This window comes from Drosophila gunungcola, unplaced genomic scaffold (assembly GCF_025200985.1).
Source record: "Drosophila gunungcola strain Sukarami unplaced genomic scaffold, Dgunungcola_SK_2 000048F, whole genome shotgun sequence".
Classification (NCBI taxonomy): domain Eukaryota; kingdom Metazoa; phylum Arthropoda; class Insecta; order Diptera; family Drosophilidae; genus Drosophila; species Drosophila gunungcola.
Window position 1 is genome coordinate 390010 of NW_026453215.1, and position 16958 is coordinate 406967.

Below are 16958 nucleotides of genomic sequence, written 5' to 3' on the forward strand. Positions count from 1 at the left end.
GGCAGGTAAGGACCGCCAGGTAAGTATTATACATCGGGACTTTGCCCTAGAAGACGCCGGTTTCAACAGGGTACCACAAAATTTATTTCAATACGCCCAGGGTAAGGTCTCGAAGGGCAAAATAAAATTAAAATTTATACATATGGTTTTTTATTGTTAATATTAATAATATTTGTCGTTTAGCTTGATTTGTAAATTTATTTTTATTATTTTCTAAATTTATCTTTATAAACTGTAATATATAAATTAAATAAAATAATATATAATAATTAAATAACTAAAACTAATGATTAAAAAAATATTTTAAAAATGTGGATAAAATACACAGGAATTCCAGTAGCTATTGCTAAAGAGTATGTTTTATATATGTATGCAAGGTTGTCGTACTTTTTGTTTTCTTTCAAACATAAAATATAGATATATATATCTATTTTGTATAAAAATTACTTTAAACAAAAGCACACGCTGCAAATTCTGCTCGCAGTACCACAATGCATTACTGCTGGATATCTGGCTGGAAATAACTGCCACACATACGGGGATCCTTGTCCTTTTTTAGAAACTGTGGTGGTCTCCATTGCAAACCCGTCAAGCAACACCATCAGCTTATCTCCTTGCCGTCCAACTCGGTCGCGTTATAGATGTCCTGCTGAGCATTAAATACTTGAGTAAACTTACTCATATTCATTATTTTTAATTAATTTCTTTTGGATTTGCCAAATTTTAAAAGTAAACAAACCCAGATCAGCTGTTCGTGCCACTCACATGTCGAAGTAGCATTAGCTAAATGCTAATGCGCCAATGGAATCAGGCACATTTAAAAAGTCCACTAATGCGGCAATGGAATCAGGCTAAAAGTTAAAATGGTACATCCGAATTTAATATATCAATAAGCTATTTCCCCTTTTAAGAACCTGCAAGCACCCATTTCGGACCGCCGTTTGTTTTCAAAAGAGGTCAAAGCGGGTACCGGTTGGCAAGTGTTCAACTTCAGGTATGATTAAAAAAAACCTTGACCAGGTGCCTGCTGGCCAAGAACATCTACGAGGGATCACTTGTACGCGGTGCAGAGGAAGGACGTCAGTGGTCGAAAGCAGTCGGAGGCAATGCGTCGAAGGCCGGAAGTGCACCTGAAGTAGAGCGTCAGGCGACTGGAAGTGGAGCGTCAGCAGAGTCTCGGTGGCCGCAGGAGTAAGCTAGTTGCTCGGCGCCGGTATTCGTTCCCGGAACGGACTCACCGAGGGACTGTTGCTGTGATTTGCTTGCTTCTGCGATTTCGTCGGTAAGTTAGTAGTTGCTCGACGACCAGGTTGTGGCAGGTAAGGACCGCCAGGTAAGTATGTACCGCACGCACTCAAAACGTCCGGTGCCCTCTATATAAGGTCCCCGGTGGCCCTATTTAACAAAGTCTGTGTTTTATAAGTTTTAGGGAATTATTCACCGCTTTATTTCACTTATTTCACAGAAAGGCTATAACTTTTCTCCTCAACCGTTTGCTTTTGATTTGATCCAGCTACTGAGACGATACCCTAACCTACGCAAAGCTATTTGCCATTTTCCGTACCAGCTCTCCGAAACTGAGTCAGTGGGCTTGTCCAAGGCCATCTTTCCTTATTTTCGAGCGAACCGGGATAAGTTTAAATAGCTAGATTAGTGGGAACAACAGTTGTAGGTGTCGCCACCAAACTTTATCGATAGTGCCACCTATATCGACATCTATCTATGTTTTGGTATGACAGTAGGCGAATTCGACTGAAAATGCAACACCTCTTTTTTAAAATCGCTGGGGGCACAGTTTCGGCGATACACTTCCATATTCCGGAGCATACCCTGGACTGCTGCTCTCCACCTCACGGAAATCCAACGGCCTCCTCGACGGTTTGGGTGGCACTCTCGGCGGAGGTGGCCTGGAAACTTCCGTGCCTGTGACCCGTGTGCCCTTTGGTTCCGCACCTTGCTTGTCCTGGGGCTTGTGCTCCTGCGGTGCCCTTCAAATCCGGAAGCCTTCGCTCATCCGGTCAGTTTTCCAGGGGAATCTGAGGCCGTTGAGCAACAGGCCTAACACCTCGTTTATCAGCTTCATCATCTCCAGGAAGCCCCTCGAATCTCGTCCCTTAAAGCCGGATTGATGCAGTACTCCTGGGCCTTTCGATGGGTCTCTGTCGCCTGTGCCAAAGCCGCATTAACGGACGACCTCGCACCGGAATCCCCGGAATGATCATCGAGCCTTGCATTCCTGTCTTCCAGCTGCAACAATTTATCCGCTGCGGAACCAATTCCCTCCAGGATCTGATGTTGTCTAAACTCCTGCTGCTGTTTGGGATCCGCTGGCACTTGTTGCTCTCGGTGCATTCCCTCGCGTAAACGGGCTAGCGGAGTACTGGGCAACCCTACTGATAATCGCGGCAGCCCGGACTCGGTAGCGCCCTCCACATCCGTGGACCACATCTTCTCGTCTTCCTTCGAACAAAGACTTTCTTTGGAAAGTATATCGAGAGACTACAGTCCCCAAAAAAAACTAACTTATACCACTAACCATACAACATATAGACTGGTCATTTCATACGACGCATTTGGACACAAAAAAACGGACCGCGGAAGGTCCACCGTTCTCACAGCAGCAGGTCCATGCACTTCGTGTGCGTTCGGGTTTTTTACTCTCTCATTCTTATTCTCATTTTTATGCTCGCGCACTCATTGGACGAGTTCAGTCGTTCAGTCGCAGAGAGGCGCTTTTGAAGAAGGCTGCCCTGCGCTTGAATTCGTCTTTGTATGTATGCGTGATCATGCATTCTCATACACGGGAGCATGTGTGCGTTTATTTCATTTCGGCGCATCAAGAATATTTTGTCTTTTGCCACTTTTCAAACTTGGTACCCTAAGAATATGGGCGTATTTACTATAGGGTTATGAAAAAAATGTGAATATTATATGTTTTAATATATTTATTAATATTTCAGCATACATTTTATTTTTGTTTACAAATTCAAATCAGTGGTAGTGGTAAAATGTTTTACATATATATTTATGTATTCGAATTTATAGAAATCAGTCCACTGAGATGGGAACAGGGCATATCGCAGTCGTGTCACTTGAAACACCGACTGCTCTTCAGTGGTTGAGAAAACTTCAAGCTAAATCAGTTTTTGTCGATGTTTTGCGAGCGGTTGGTGCCTGCATACCCTACCGACGATTGCTTTTAAGGGGAGCGGGCTTTTAGGACACTTGTTTTAAATGTTATGTTTAGTGATCTTTGGTTAATTTATTTTTTAATGATTCGCAGTGTTTTTTTAATTGTCTTTAAACAAGTAATAAATAATAAAATACTTTTAATAGGTAAATGGTTGATTTATTTTTTAATGATTCGTTATTTAATTGTCTTGTTATTTTAATTGTCTTTAAACAATTCGTTATAATTCAAGATATTGGTACAATTAAAATCTAAAATTATTATCATTAAAATAAATTATTATCATTAAAAAAATGTGGATTTTTATATTTGTTCCATTTACCTTTTCAAAAATATTAAAAGTATTTTATTATTTATTACTTGTTTAAAGACAAAATAACACTGCGAATCATTAAAAAATAAATTAACCAAAGATCACTAAACATAACATTTAAAACAAGTGTCCTAAAAGCCCGCTCCCCTTAAAAGCAATCGTCGGTAGGGTATGCAGGCACCAACCGCTCGCAAAACATCGACAAAAACTGATTTAGTTTGAAGTTTTCTCAACCACTGAAGAGCAGTCGGTGTTTCAAGTGACACGACTGCGATATGCCCTGTTCCCATCTCAGTGGACTGATTTCTATAAATTCGAATACATAAATATATATGTAAAACATTTTACCACTACCACTGATTTGAATTTGTAAACAAAAATAAAATGTATGCTGAAATATTAAATAAATATATTAAAACATATTGTAACGACCTGATTTCTATGTATTCTCGCTCGCTACGTTAACGGGCGGCTAGCTCAGAGAGGTTATGGGTTCGTTCCACCAAATTTATATTGGGTGATTGCCTTTGACCAATGAATAACGCAAGAGTTCTGTTGGGATCGTAACTGTCTTTATTCGTCTCCTTGTACAAGCCTCGCGGCTCTTCAGCTGCTGCTGCTCCTCGTCGTCGTCCTCTGCGGCGTCGCTCCTCGTCGCTGTCCTTCGCGGCGTCGCTCCTCGTCGTCGACTGCTTGCTGGTATCTGCCTCGTGACGGCTCCGTCGAGACTCTGGATGTTATGCGAACCTCACTATCGGGACCGGCAAGGTGTTTCGCCTAGCAGGTAGAACGCCGTTCTGCCTTTTCGCCTAGCCACCTTTATCGCAGGCTCCCTAAGTTGGTCCGGATTGTGTCGGCAAGGTGTATCGCCTAGCCGGTTGAACTCGGTTCGACCTCTTCGCCCAGCCACCTTTATCGCAGACTCCACGCAAGGACTCCCTGAGCTCGATTTAACCACGACCTAGCACCCTTTGGATCTCAGCGTTGAAGCCTCAGCCTTGTAGACTCTCAGTCGTTCGGCGTCTCGACTTTGCGATCTTGATCCTGGTACTCGGCACTTGATTAACTTGCTACTAGTCTCGCGTACACGCACTCGCTTTGATTCTCGCACTATTACTCCTCTTGTGCTGCGCTTGCGCCGCCTTTTATAGCCTGTGATGGTCCCGTTATTTCCCTTTTCCAGCTCGCGTGATCGGGTCCAAGGTCCACTGCCGCACCGTTAGTTCACGGTGCGTCCTCTTTGTGCGGGTCCGAAGTCCGCCAATTTACCGTTCGACCCTGTTGCCCTTGCCGTATGAGGGTCCAATGTCCAGCGTGGTACCGTTAATTCACGGTGTCTCCGCTTTGCCCGGGTCCAAGGTCCGTTGTTTACCGTTTGACCTTGTTGCCCTTGACTCCTCCGGCATTCTCGCCTCCTTTGCTGTTGCTATGCAGCTCTCCTGCCTCGGAATTTGTGGGGAGTTTCAAGACTCCTCACATTTCCCCCTTTCTTCGGAAATGTTGTGAAAGTGGTGATCTCCCCGCCCCTGTTGTTCGTTCATTCAAATTCCCCGCCCAAACTCGTTCTCCTCGTGACCCTATACAGTTCCCCAAAAGACTTCAACTTTCCCTGAGCTGCCCTCGTAAGACTCCCCCCAGACAGCGCTCTGAAAGACCTTTAACTTTCCCATGGCTGTGCTGCGTTAGCCTGTTCCCCAGACAGTTCCCCGAAAGACTTGAACTTTCCCAAAACTGCATCTTGTTCCTTCGATAATCCCCGCGTGGAATTTGAATTTCCCGCCCAGACATTTCCCCGTGTTTGACATCACCATTCCGATTCCCGTCGTCTGACCACACCTCGATCGCACTTATCGATAGTGGTTCCAGCATTGCCATCGTTGTTGCCGTTATCGTTTCCGTTGTCTTAAGTTGCCTCCGTGTGACCGTTTCTTGAGAAATCCAGTATTTTTTTTTGTACCCATCGATCGCAACTATCGATCGACCGCCTATCGCCTGGCGCCCCCGTCCCTAATTTCCTCACGGCCTCGTTGTTTTGAGAAAAACTGGTAAGTTAACCTGCTGATTGTAGTTTTCTTTTAATTAACGACCTTTTTCTTTACAGCGACACCATGACCATGATGCCCCTGATGCCCCTGACATGTCTCGGGGTGCTGACCCTGGACCGCGTGCCCCGGGAGACCCTTGCGGCGGCAAGTGACCCCCCTCGCCCTACGCCTGCGGCAGCCTCGTGTTTTCTGCCGGCCGCGTGCTTGGCCCGCGATTCCCCCCCTCACCGCCCCCGTTCCGCGATCGGCTGCTGCGGCGGACCACTCTTTTTTTTTTTGTGTTGTGCCTTGTGATCCCCTGCCCAAAGAATAACTGCTGGGTCAGCTGCTACAATGTGTTTATTGGGCCTTAAACACCCGCACCCGGCCCCCTGCTACCTTGACTCGGTAGCGCTGCTCCCCGTCCAGCATGAGCTTGGCCCATCTGGCCTTCCGGTGCCTCCCTCGCTGCCGTCGCGCTTCTTCGGCCACCCGCGCCGGCCAATCCGCCTCCGGAACCTCCGCCCATGGTTCCGCGCCCTCCGACTGCTGTCTCCGCAGCGTCGGCCTCGCCGGTGGGGCTCGCGACTCCGGGCACGAAGTCTGCCGCGCCAGCTTCGGGGGTGGCGCCGTGTCCCGCGACGTCTCCGGCGGAGTTGGCCACTCCCATGGCCCCTTCTCCAGCCCCTCCTGGGCCTCGCGTTCCTCCTCCGTCGTCTCCTCCAGCCCCGCGCGATCGGCCGTCTCCGCGACGCGTTTCGTCGACCTGACCCTCGGATCGCGCGGGCTCAGCGGCGGTGGGCGCCGCCACTCGATGGCTTCGATGGCCTCCCTCATCCTGGCCTCCTCTGTTGCCTCCTCGGGCGCGGGCCACGTCCACGTGACCGTCTGCTGATGCCACCGCCGCCCCTCCACCACGATGGTCCGCAGCGCTTGCGCGACCTGCGCTTGTGGCAGGTGCCACTCCTGCTGCCTCGGCGGCGACAATGGTGGTGGTGTTGGCGAGTGTGGCAGCGGTGACGGCGATCGTGGTGGCGGCGGTGGTGGTGGCGTCGGCGATCGTGGTGGTGGTAGCGGCGGCTGCGTTACCGGCGGCGGCCGCGCTGCTGGTGGCGACTGCGGTGCCGACAGCGGCGGCTGCGGCTGCCCCTGCGGCGGCTGTGGCTGCTCCTGCGGCGGCTCTGGCTGCTCCTGCGGCGGCTGTGGCTGCTCCTGCGACGGCTGCGGCTGCCCCTGCGGCGGTTGTGGCTGCCCCTGCGGCGGCTGCGGCTGCCCCTGCGGCGGCTGCGGCTGCCCCTGCGGCGGCTGCGGCTGCCCCTGCGGCGGCTGCGGCTGCCCCTGCGGCGGCTGTGGCTGCCCCTGCGGCGGCCGTGGTGGCTCCTGTGGCGGCTGTGGCTGCTCCTGCGGCGGCTGTGGCTGCTCCTGCGGCGGCTCCCACAGTGCGGCCTCCTCGGCCTCGGCGTCCCTCAGCCTCTGCTGCCACGCGGCGACTGCTGCACACCTCGCCGCCCGCCGGGCCTCCCATTGGCGGACAGTGACAGCCCGCGCCACCAATATACGAGCCCACTCTTTGGGCTCGCCCGACGGTGGTATGTGCCCTAGGCCGATCCTCCCGAGCCCTGCAGCAGCTCTGCTCAACCGGCGGAAGATCATCCTATCCCTCGCCGCCCGCCGCGCCACGTCGTCCTCGTCCGACGACACCTCGGGACTGACGGTCTCCGTCCCCTCCTCCTCCTCCTCGCTCGGGTCCTCCGGCCCACTCTCGTCGGAAGAGATGGCGACGACCTCTCCGACCTCCGTCGCGTCTGCGCCTGGGTCCTCCTCCTCGGACGGCAGCTCCACGTCCGAGATCTCCCCGGTGGACTCCTCCTCCGCCTCGCTGATCGGTGACGGGGATCGCGACACCAGGGGGGACGCCAGAAGCTGGAGAACGGAATCGGAGTCCCGTCTCCACTTCGCCACTGGCTGTTCCCTGGCGCGCTCCTCCCTCACCTCGTGTTCCACTCGCTGTTGGGTGTTATATTCACGCGCGCTCATGATGACGATCTTGTTTGGAAAGACCTGCACCATGCAGCGCCGTCGCTGACGAAACCTCGGTTCTTCCGCGTATCCTCGGTTCCGTTATTCGCGGAGACGTGTACCGGTAACGGGACTCGCTCTCCGCTCTGTGTCCGTGTAACGTTTAGAAGTAACGGTGCCCTCCGTGTACACGCCCCCTACGCAACCCGTGCATGTGTGTGTTTAGCCGGTAACGGTGCCTACGGCTTTTTAAACCCTCCCTGTCCCGCTCTCGCGCTCCTGATGTGTGTGCCTGTATGTGTGTGCTTGCCGTTAATTTCGATACTGTGTATCGTCCTCCCCCTTTCTTCGGTTAGGGTACAGTGCTCCTCCGATACGCCGGATTTGTTGAGACTGCCCCTCTTTGCTTGGGGTTTTAACTGGCTTATGTGTGTTTTCCTTTCCTTGCCCGTGTGTTCGTGCCGCAGGTTGCAAATAACCGGAGAATCGAAATTAATTATTTTAAACGGTCCCTCGTATCTGGGGGCCAGTTTCGCCGCGAATCCTTCTGCCGCCTTGGATAGATGGTGCTCCTTGGCCCATACCTCGTCTCCAATCTGTGGTTTCCAAGGGCGCCTCCGGAGATTGTAGTGGCGCGCCTGATCCTGCGCCGCCTTCTCCATGTTCCGTCTGACCAGCTCGAAGATTTCGTTTATTTTTTTCGCATTCTCCGACGGGGTCTGGGTTTCCCTTCCTGTGCCGGTGGTTTCTTCATCAAACAACGCGCTCGGTAACCTGGGCTCTCTACCCTGCGTGATGAATGCCGGCGAATACCCTGTGGACTCGGCTACACTAGTGTTCACGGCCAGCTGCAATTCTGGCCATTTCTCATCCCACGTTCTCTGGTCTCGTCCGGCAAACTGTGCGATCATTGTTTTTACGGTTCTATTGGCCCTCTCCGTGGGATTTTCTTGTGGTGTGTACGGGGCTGTGAACTGGTGCCGCACTCCCAACTCTGTCAGGAACCGCTTGAACGCCCTGCTCGTGAACTGTACCCCGTTATCGGTGATTAAGACCTTCGGCACGCCGTACCTTGAGACAATCCTTTCCCGGATTGCCTTTTCCAGCGTCTCCGTGGTAGCCCTCCGCATTGGTACTATTTCCGTCCACTTCGAGAACCGATCTACGAGCACTAGTAGCATCGAGTTTCCGTGTTTCGACCGAGGAAGCGGCCCAACGAAATCGGCGCATACTGTGGCCCAGGGCTCCTCTGGGATCTGCGTGAGCATTTTTCCGGCTGCCTGGAGCTGACTGGGTTTGTACCTGAGGCAGCTCTCACAGTTCCGCACGTGCTTCCTAATGTCGCGGTGCATGCCCGGCCAATAATACCTCGCTGCCACCCTCGCGATCGTTTTCCGGCTGCCCATGTGTCCGGCCGCCGGCGTATCGTGGTTCTCCACCATGACTCGCTGCCTTGACCCGATTGGTACGCATAGCTTCCATGCGACCACATCCTCGTTGCCTGCTCTGTGAGGAATGTGCCGGTACAGTCGGTTGGCCTCCACTAAATAGTCCGGATATTTTTGGGGGTTCTGTGCTATCTTGCCCCTTATGTCCCTTATCCAGCTACATTCGGCTTGTTCTGCTGACTGACCAGGCGACTTCGTTTTCAACCTTCGGCAGGTTTCGGGTAAGGGCTGCCGCGACAATGCGTCCGCCACAATATTCAGCTGGCCTTTCCTGTATGTTATTTCGAAGTCGTATTGCTGGAGCTCCAGTGCCCACCGCGCGATTCTTCCGGTTGGGCTCTCGATGCTATTCAACCACTTCAAGGCCATGTGATCTGTTATCACTTTGAAGTGGTATCCCTCCAGGTATGGCTTTAATTTTCTTATGGCCCACACGATTGCTAAACATTCCTTTTCAGTGGCGGAGTAACTTTTTTCCGACCCGTTTAGGGTCCGACTGGAATAGGATATCACCCGCTCACCCTGGTCGGAATTTTGAGTGAGAATGGCGCCCAGCCCATAATCGCTCGCATCGGTCTGCAGCACAAACGGCTTTGTAAAATCCGGGCATGCCAAAATTGGGTCGGCGACCAATCTTGCCTTGACAGCTTCAAAGGCCTGCTGGTGGTCGTCGGTCCATTCCCATTTGACACCCTTTCGGAGAAGGGCGTTCAGCGGATGCACTAGCGTGGCAAAATCTGGCACAAAACGCCTGTACCACGACGCCACTCCCAAGTACTGCCGTAGTTCTTTGACATTTGCCGGTGGTTTCAGCAATGCTATCGCTGATACCTTTTCTGGATCCGTCCCGATGCCCTGGTCTGTAATGCGATGCCCTAAGTATTGAAGTTCCTTCCTGAAGAATTTACACTTATCCGCGTTTACTTTCAGGTTCGCCGCTCGCAGTCTTCTGAATACTTCCTTTAGGTTCCGCATGTGCTCCTCTAGTGTCCGTCCGATGACGATTATATCATCCTGATACGCGAAAGCATGCGGCATCATTTCAGGTCCAATTACCTGGTCCAACGCCCGCTGGAATGTTGCCGATGCCGAGTGTAAACCGAAAGGCATAACTTTCCATTGAAACAGGCCTTTCCCTGGCACTGTGAATGCGGTATACTGCCTGCTGGTTGCCTCCAACGGTATTTGCCAGTACCCGTCCTTTAAGTCGAGGCTGCTAATATATTTAGCTTCTCGGAGTTGGTCCAGGATGTAGTTGATCATCGGCATTGGATATGCATCCTTTACGGATTTTGCGTTGATCTGCCTGAAATCCACACAGAGCCTCCATTTCCCGGTCTTCTTTCTCACCATGACTATTGGTGAGCTGTACGGACTCCTTGACGGTTCGATGCATCCCTTTTCAAGTAGCTCGTCTACTTTGGCGTTGATCTCGCCCTGCATTTTTGGATTCTTCGGATAGTACCGCTGTTTGACCGGCTGATCGTCCTTCATGGTGATCCTGTGTACTGCCACGTTTGACGTGCCTTGCAGATTTTCCAGGCTCTCCAACTCGGTCTTTAAAAACTGGTCCACATCCTTCTCCGAAAATTCCTTCGCGGCTTCCACGACTGCTACCGACAGTTTTTCCTCTAGCCAGCCTCGGTGTCTGTCCCTCGCCGGTATCATCACTCTGTGACCTGCGCATTTCACCTCGGCTCCGATTTTGGTGAGGAAGTTCCATCCTAGCACCAGTTCGTCAATCAATCCTGGGAGGATCAGCAGCTCCATTGACACTTTTCTTGTGCCAAGTCCGATTTGAATTTCTAACTGCGATTTTACGTCTCCGCATCTACCGTCCGCCATCCGTACTTGCCTCTTTGTGGGTCCAACCTTTCCTGCCGCCTGCAGCCTGTCCGCCAGCTCTTTGCTGATGAAACTCGCTGTTGCGCCGGTGTCCACCGTGGCCTTAACGTTCGCGTCACCTATGAGCACTGTGGCGGACAGTTGCATTTCTTCCGCCTTCAGGTCGCCCATTATTTTTGAGAGGCAGCACCTTACGATCCCTGGCCGCCCCTCGGAGGCTGGGATCGTTGCGCGTTTCCCGAACAGCACTCCACCGTTCGGACGCCTATCTTTCCGCATCGCCAGCAGAATGTGAGTCGCCGGTTCCGGCACTCCTTCGTCCAGTGGTCCGCGCCCCCGCATCTGCGACACGCGTTGGCCGGATTCTGTATAAATCCACTGCGATCGGCTGGTGGTCCGTGTTCCTGCGGCGTATGCCTCCGTGGCGCCTCCGTGTCCTCCTGGCACCGCCTACACACCGCACCCTGCTCTGCCCTTGGCCTTGGCACTGGGCGGTTCTGTGTCCTCTGGGAGTGGTTTTCCATTTCAAACTTCTCCCGTTGCTCCTCCAGCTCCTCAAACTCGTCTGCCAGCGCCATCAGGGTGTCCAGGTGCCGACACTCGTACGGCCGGATAAACATTCGGAGGGCCGGCGTGCTGTTCTCCTTTATCCTGTTCAGGACTTCTTTGGCAGACATACCCAGGGGCCGCATCATCGTCTGCATGTCCACCATGTAATCTTTAAATTTTTCCCCGTATGTCTGCCTCCGCTGCCTGACCTGGTCCGCAAGCTTCTCCATGTAGCCTCGAGGAAGGAAATATCCTTGGAAGCTGAATATGAAGTCTCCCCAGTTGTCCCACTGCCGGTTGTTGGCTATGAACCACTTTAGGGCTCTGCCCTGCAGCAGCTCCGGCATTGCTCGTGGGATCTGGTTTATATCCAGACCATATGTCACGGCTGACCACTCCACCTGCTCCAGGAACTCCAGTGGCTTGTCGTTGCCGTCGTACCGAAAGTTCCACTCTCGGACTTGCTTGGCCACCTTGGCGTAGTCCTGCGGATGTGGCCGTACGCTTTCTTTCCTCTCGCGGCTGCCTTCTCGCTGCCTGCCGTCGCTTGCCATGCTCTGAATATCCAGGCTTGCTATAAGGCCTTCGGCATCTGCGGCTGTTAGCTTGAATTTTGGGACCGGCAGCTTCCGGAATTTGACCTCCAGACCTGCCACTAACTCTGCCACGACCGGGTCTTCTGTTATGCGGTCAACCGTCTCTGCCAGGGTCTTCCTCATCGCCTCTACCGAGCCCTCAAGTTCTATTCCCAGAACATTGCTCACCTCGGCGAAGTCCTCCTTCCTGAGATTATAAATCCAGGACTTTCCCATCTTTGATCTTTTGTTCTCTTGGTCAGGGCAATCACTCTTGGGCGCCAGATGTAACGACCTGATTTCTATGTATTCTCGCTCGCTACGTTAACGGGCGGCTAGCTCAGAGAGGTTATGGGTTCGTTCCACCAAATTTATATTGGGTGATTGCCTTTGACCAATGAATAACGCAAGAGTTCTGTTGGGATCGTAACTGTCTTTATTCGTCTCCTTGTACAAGCCTCGCGGCTCTTCAGCTGCTGCTGCTCCTCGTCGTCGTCCTCTGCGGCGTCGCTCCTCGTCGCTGTCCTTCGCGGCGTCGCTCCTCGTCGTCGACTGCTTGCTGGTATCTGCCTCGTGACGGCTCCGTCGAGACTCTGGATGTTATGCGAACCTCACTATCGGGACCGGCAAGGTGTTTCGCCTAGCAGGTAGAACGCCGTTCTGCCTTTTCGCCTAGCCACCTTTATCGCAGGCTCCCTAAGTTGGTCCGGATTGTGTCGGCAAGGTGTATCGCCTAGCCGGTTGAACTCGGTTCGACCTCTTCGCCCAGCCACCTTTATCGCAGACTCCACGCAAGGACTCCCTGAGCTCGATTTAACCACGACCTAGCACCCTTTGGATCTCAGCGTTGAAGCCTCAGCCTTGTAGACTCTCAGTCGTTCGGCGTCTCGACTTTGCGATCTTGATCCTGGTACTCGGCACTTGATTAACTTGCTACTAGTCTCGCGTACACGCACTCGCTTTGATTATCGCACTATTACTCCTCTTGTGCTGCGCTTGCGCCGCCTTTTATAGCCTGTGATGGTCCCGTTATTTCCCTTTTCCAGCTCGCGTGATCGGGTCCAAGGTCCACTGCCGCACCGTTAGTTCACGGTGCGTCCTCTTTGTGCGGGTCCGAAGTCCGCCAATTTACCGTTCGACCCTGTTGCCCTTGCCGTATGAGGGTCCAATGTCCAGCGTGGTACCGTTAATTCACGGTGTCTCCGCTTTGCCCGGGTCCAAGGTCCGTTGTTTACCGTTTGACCTTGTTGCCCTTGACTCCTCCGGCATTCTCGCCTCCTTTGCTGTTGCTATGCAGCTCTCCTGCCTCGGAATTTGTGGGGAGTTTCAAGACTCCTCACAATATAATATTCACATTTTTTTCATAACCCTATAGTAAATACGCCCATATTCTTAGGGTACCAAGTTTGAAAAGTGGCAAAAGACAAAATATTCTTGATGCGCCGAAATGAAATAAACGCACACATGCTCCCGTGTATGAGAATGCATGATCACGCATACATACAAAGACGAATTCAAGCGCAGGGCAGCCTTCTTCAAAAAGCGCCTCTCTGCGACTGAACGACTGAACTCGTCCAATGAGTGCGCGAGCATAAAAATGAGAATAAGAATGAGAGAGTAAAAAACCCGAACGCACACGAAGTGCATGGACCTGCTGCTGTGAGAACGGTGGACCTTCCGCGGTCCGTTTTTTTGTGTCCAAATGCGTCGTATGAAATGACCAGTCTATATGTTGTATGGTTAGTGGTTACTAACCAGACCCAGACTACACCCCGACTAAAAAATAATAATTAATTAGTAATTATGAAGAATAATAAAGATGTAATGCAATAAATCCGCAAATATAAAAAAACGAGTAAACGATTAAATCTATTATATTGTTTAAAAATATGTCGGGTTTTCCTTCCTGACGCTTTAATTCCAGAACGCACGAATCGATTTCCACGTTTTTGCATTCGTTGGAAAGGTCTTGGGTTCCGTGAGCCTTATAGCAAAGAAAATTCAACAGGAAAGCGGATTTTTTTTTTTTTTACATACAGCGCCATCTTTGATACATAGCATTTAATACAAAACAATATTTTAAGTAGACGGCGCCGGTGCATTATACATTGCTTGACAGCTACTCATTGTTCTCTGCTTATTTAATTTCACTTGACAAACCGGAATTGCCTTCACTGTAAAATTGTAAAAAACAAATGTTGGTAATAAGTTTTTCGTTTCCTTACATTTTAATTAAAAACCATCAAATCAATCACGTGCATTGTGCAAATTTTTATTCAATTTCAACAGCAGGCATTTGTTTTTAAGGTGGTAAGTTGAACTGTGTAATTTATGTGAATCGTGCATTTCAGGTTAAATTCACCATTCTGTCCATGGGCCAAAATGCCTAGAGGACGACGTGCGAACATTCGCCGCCGCACATGACATGCAAGCCAGCAACAAGTGTGTTCACAGAATTTAAGCGAAGAAAGACAAAATATAATAAGAGAAAATGCCCAATTGGGACAACGCGTGAGGACACGAAGAACATTGACATCATACAATCGCTTGGCATTCTAGTAAGATCCCACTGCGAACTACAGTGATGATGAAAATTTAGATATTGGACCAATGTCGACTATATGCCAGTATTGCAATGCGTTAAAGTTCAAAAGAGAAACGGCTGGATTGTGTTTCGCAAGTAGAAGTCAAACTGGATCCACTACTTACACCACTACAGCCACTCAAACCATTGTTGGGTGAAAGTGATCCCGATTCCAGCCATTTTCTTCAACACATCCTTAAACCCAATAACTACTTTTGCATGGCTTCCTTTGGAGCTAATATCATTCCCGCCTTGCTAGGTTAAAGATACAACACACAACAACTACATCAGAAGTTACACCGTATTTTTCAGCATATAATTGTTTGCAATTAAAGATACAAGGACCATTAGATGAACCGCATCAATTTCATTTCGTCGATGGTAAACAGAAAACACAACAGTTAAAGAGAGGAATTATTGAACAGTTGCAAGCATGTTTTCACGTTAATAATGCTGTGGTTAATATTTGACATATTATTTTTGGAACGAATGCCATCGGATACGCACAAATTTGTCATAAGAGCGGATTGTATCCCAACAGGTGATTCATCTGCGAAGAATCAATGCACCCACCGTTAATGATGTTGCTGCAATTATTGTTGGCGATCCAACTAAATCGCGAGACATTGTCGTGCAGCGAAAAAGCATTATCGTGCATCGTGTAACCGAGACACATAGTTTGTACGATGCGTTACAATATCCAATCATTTATTGAGAAGAGCAAGACGGATACGACATCACGTTGAAGATGGTCGATCCAATTACAGGTACAATACTCACATACACACAATTATTGCTATTAATGGTTTCCTTTAACAATTCATTTAATTTTGCATTTTCAGGCGTATCAACGAATAAATATCTAAGCGCGTATCGTATGATGATTCGTACACATGAGGCGAATGTAATTCTGAAGTGCCGTCGGCTATTACAGCAATTTGCTGTCGACATGTATTTCAAAGTCGAGACCGAACGTTTAGCGTTCGTCCGATTCAAAGCTACGAGCGTGGAACTATATACACTTGCGTGATGCTATTCATTCAGATAGTGATGTTCAGAATATTGGACGTCTGACGATTCTCCCATCACCTTACATCGGAAGCCCTTGCTACATGCACGAATACGCTCAGGACGCTTTGACTTACGTGCGGAATTATGGAACTCCGGATTTATTTATTACGTTCATATGTAATCCAAAGTGGACGGAAATTGAACGTGAGTGGGAACCGGGCCAAAAACCGAAAGATCGCCTTTACATAATCACCAGAGTATTTCAGCAAAAACTCAACTCAAAACTACTTACTAAGTATCGGGTTTTTGGTGACACACAATGTTAAAAGCCACTTTTCAACGTTTTAAGTTTTTTTGTGTTTTTCATTAATGTTTTAATATTTGTTCCAAATACCCTTAGCTTTTATAACCAATTTAAGTTATAAGTTTGACTAAGTTCTGCAATATTTACTTTGGAATACTATTCCATTCCGCTTGTATCTTGGCCCAAAGTTCATCAAATCCTTTTGGTGCACTATCATACTTTGCCAGCCGTTTTTTTAGCAAAGCCCATAAATTTTCAATGGGATTAAGATCCGGACTCAGAGCTGGCCACTGCATAAGCTTAAAAATTATGTGATACAAGAATAAAGTAAAGTTTGCTTTGTTGTAAATTTATCGATATACATGAATAAATTTTGTTTTAAATTTATATCTTAGTTTTTAGTGGAGAAAAGCAATGTTGAAGTCAGATATGCCAACTGTGCCAATAATTAAGTTCATCACTGTAGATAAATGTAAAAAGCAATTAGGACCAAATCTATTTAAATATGTACTGATATGAATATACAAATTTATAACAAGTAAAAAATCATATATATAAACATAAAAAGGCAAATAATTAATTAAAGATATGAGTAAATAAAAAAGGCAGCTCCTTCCTAAAATTTAATTCCTTTCATTCTTTTATTTTCAGCTTATTATGGGGAGATGAACAGATCACTTTTCTGCGCTAGCCTCTCATCAATTCCTTTCGCTCGTCAACTGGTCAGGCTGTCAACTATGTTGACAGTCGCCAGTTAAGGACATCGGGTGTCTATTGAATCCTTTTGTGCTTCGTATCCACGTCTTTAACTTGGTCTTTAAGTCGCGGTGATTGCGCAGCACGTGTATCTCACGGGTCACGATCACACCTTTAAGTTTTAACCGAAATGAAAATCCAACCTCAGACGAGAACCGAAAACCCAAGGATCAGCACCAGAAAAACAAATACATCACAATAAATTAAATAGGACAGATCGTTTATTTCCAAAAGAGGTCAACGCGGGTAATATTTTGGCAGGTGTTCAACTTCAGGTATGATTAGCAAAATGCTTGTCCAGACTCACCAATTTCGGCTGCAAAGTCACCCGGGTTACCTA